The sequence below is a fragment of the Limulus polyphemus genome, unplaced genomic scaffold (genome assembly GCF_000517525.1).
Source record: "Limulus polyphemus unplaced genomic scaffold, Limulus_polyphemus-2.1.2 Scaffold2642, whole genome shotgun sequence".
In the NCBI taxonomy this organism is placed as follows: domain Eukaryota; kingdom Metazoa; phylum Arthropoda; class Merostomata; order Xiphosura; family Limulidae; genus Limulus; species Limulus polyphemus.
Window position 1 is genome coordinate 149,580 of NW_013668252.1, and position 2,855 is coordinate 152,434.

A 2,855-nucleotide genomic window follows, 5' to 3' on the forward strand; every position below is an offset into this window, starting at 1 on the left:
TCTTGATTGACCTTGTAACCATGAAACTATACGTCCCGTAACTGAATGTACTAAATTATAACTATTAACTCTTGATTGACCTTGTAACCATGAAACTATACGTCCCGTAACTGAATGTACTAAATTATAACTATTAACTCTTGATTGACCTTGTAACCATGAAACTATACGTCCCGTAACTGAATGTACTAAGTTATAACTATTAACTCTTGATTGACCTTGTAACCATGAAACTATACGTCCCAAAACTGAATGTACTAAATTATAACTATTAACTCTTGATTGACCTTGTAACCATGAAACTATACGTCCCGTAACTGAATGTACTAAGTTATAACTATTAACTCTTGATTGACCTTGTAACCATGAAACTATACGTCCCGTAACTGAATGTACTAAGTTATAACTATTAACTCTTGATTGACCTTGTAACCATGAAACTATACGTTCCGTAACTGAATGTACTAAGTTTATCTTCACTAAGTTTGGCAAGCTTTTAGTAAACATTACAAGCTTGTTGTACACAAAAAGTTAGATTTTTTTTTTATAAAGTATTTTCACTAAAGATTTGACTGTGAATTTGGAAAGCTTTTACTGAGTTAGTCTGAGTGAAAGAATTGAAAACACTTGTTTTCATCTTACAGTTTCATATTTCATTTGAATAATTTCTAGGACTTTCTAAATGTATATCAAATGTTTTATTTTCCTATAAAACTTTATTTATCTTTTTTTTATTTACTCTAACACTAATTGTAGCAATATCATCAATGTACAGTGAATGAAAAGTATGAAACAAGATCCAAAATACTTATTTTTTACTAGGATGACAGCAGATTCTAACGGACAGTTACAAATATTTATTCAAACAGCCTTAGCTTCTTACCTTTTTAGTTCTACTTTCTTTTAATTTTATGCTAACTAAGCTATAAATAGATTAAAAAAAGTCCATTACTGCTGTAATTAGGTGGACCCCCCCGAAAGCCATGAAACAAAATGTCTCCAAAGGAGAAATCAGAGCACCAGACATACCAGTCGACAGAGAGTAGACTGTAGTGAAGATTGAGAATTTATTTAGATATTTCCTTTTGAAATTAAAACTAAGATAACAGAAAAAGTTGAACTATAAACTACTTTTTTATACTAATTTTAACGACATACATTCATAATGAAATTGTTTAATTAAGTTTTGGATGTAACTTTGTAAAAACGTCATGACATTCACATTTTGACCAACCCATATGGATAAAGTTAACGGTCTGATGTTCTGTTTTTTATTGCCAGTAAATATATTGCACTCTATCAAGGTTTACATTGTAACTTTCTCAAAGAAAGATCGAATCTTGAACCTTCACAAACTACAGAATAGATATATAGACATTGTATACTCAGTTTAAAAAGTTCTTTATTTTCTGTGTTTTTATATATTTCTGTTATGGTACTGACATGGATGCTGCAAGACAAAGGGGAGACTAACACACTTTAATAATAACTACAATAAACTTATAAACTTATTATAAATTGGATGTGTAGTGTAGTTAGGGTTATACAACTTTCTTATAAAATTTTCAGTTAACTTACATTTTTTCCTTGTATATTAATTTGATTGATTTTAATTTGTACTTTAATTCAGTAATTGTTTTTGCTATATAAAATGTGAAAAAAAAGACTATAATTACTCACAGTTTGGCTAATGAGTTATTATTATTATTAGTGAAAATAAATTGATCTTATTACCTTTGTTTATAGTTACTTAGAATTTCTCTTCAAAAACTTTGATATTGGTATAACAATGACTTGAGATAATATACATTTAAATTAAGTCATTTAGTAGTTTGAAACTTTGCTTAGTTTTTATAGATTTTAAGGTAGTTTCTGAGAAGTATTTTAATCTTAAACAGATGGGTGTTATTTAAATATTGTCTTTTTGTGTGGCTGTAGATGCTTGGAATGTATTTATGTTACCTTATTATTTTGTTCCTTAGGCTCAATCTGAAGAGGACTTAGAAGAATACCCCTGGTGGCAGTCATTAAAATACCTTATTTCCATTCAGTATCAACCTAGTGGTGCAGGCTGGAACAGAATGGACAGAGATCTAAGGTCGTGCATCATTAATGACTAGTGTTTCATACTGTAGTCTCTGAAGATGTTTGCTAGGTTGTACTAAACTAGAGATGTAAGGAGGACTTGAATGGACAGTAACCAAGGGATTTGTATCATCGGCAATCGATGTTTACTCCTTTTTTACTTTAGTGTTTGTATTTTTTGTGGTATTGATCTGGAGCTTCATTGGTTAGTGATATGCTTTGTTAAACAATAAACATTCACACCACCCCTAAGGTCATCTGGATTTTTAAGTAAATATTCACACCAACCCCTAAGGTCAACTGGATTTTTAAGTAAACATTCACACCAATCCCTAAGGTCAACTGGATTTTTAAGTAAATATTCACACCATCCTTAATGCCATCTGGATTTTTAAATAGACATTCACACCACCCACTAAGGTCATCTGGATTTTTAAATAAACATTCACACCAACCGCTAAGTTCATCTGGATTTTTAAGTAAACATTCACACCACCCCCTAAAGTCATCTGGATTTTTAAATAAACATTCACACCACTCCCTAAGATCATCTGGATTTTTAAATAAACATTCACACAACCCCCTAAGGTCATCTGGATTTTTGAATAAATATTCACACCATCCTTAATGTCATCCAGATTTTTAGATAAATATTCACTCCCATCCTCAATGTCATCCAGATTTTTATATAAATATTCACACCAACTCCTAAGATCATTTGGATCACCAAATAAACATTCACACCACACTCTACATTTATCTATATTTCT

The 2,855-nt window shown here is 30.5% G+C and overlaps 1 long non-coding RNA gene across 1 annotated transcript; it reads left to right on the forward strand.

Annotated features, from left to right (window-relative positions):
* Positions 1 to 1,882: 1,882 nt before the first annotated feature.
* LOC111087793 lies at positions 1,883 to 2,855 on the forward strand. Its single transcript, XR_002612439.1, has 2 exons — positions 1,883 to 2,380; positions 2,423 to 2,855. It is a non-coding gene; the product is annotated as an uncharacterized LOC111087793 (long non-coding RNA).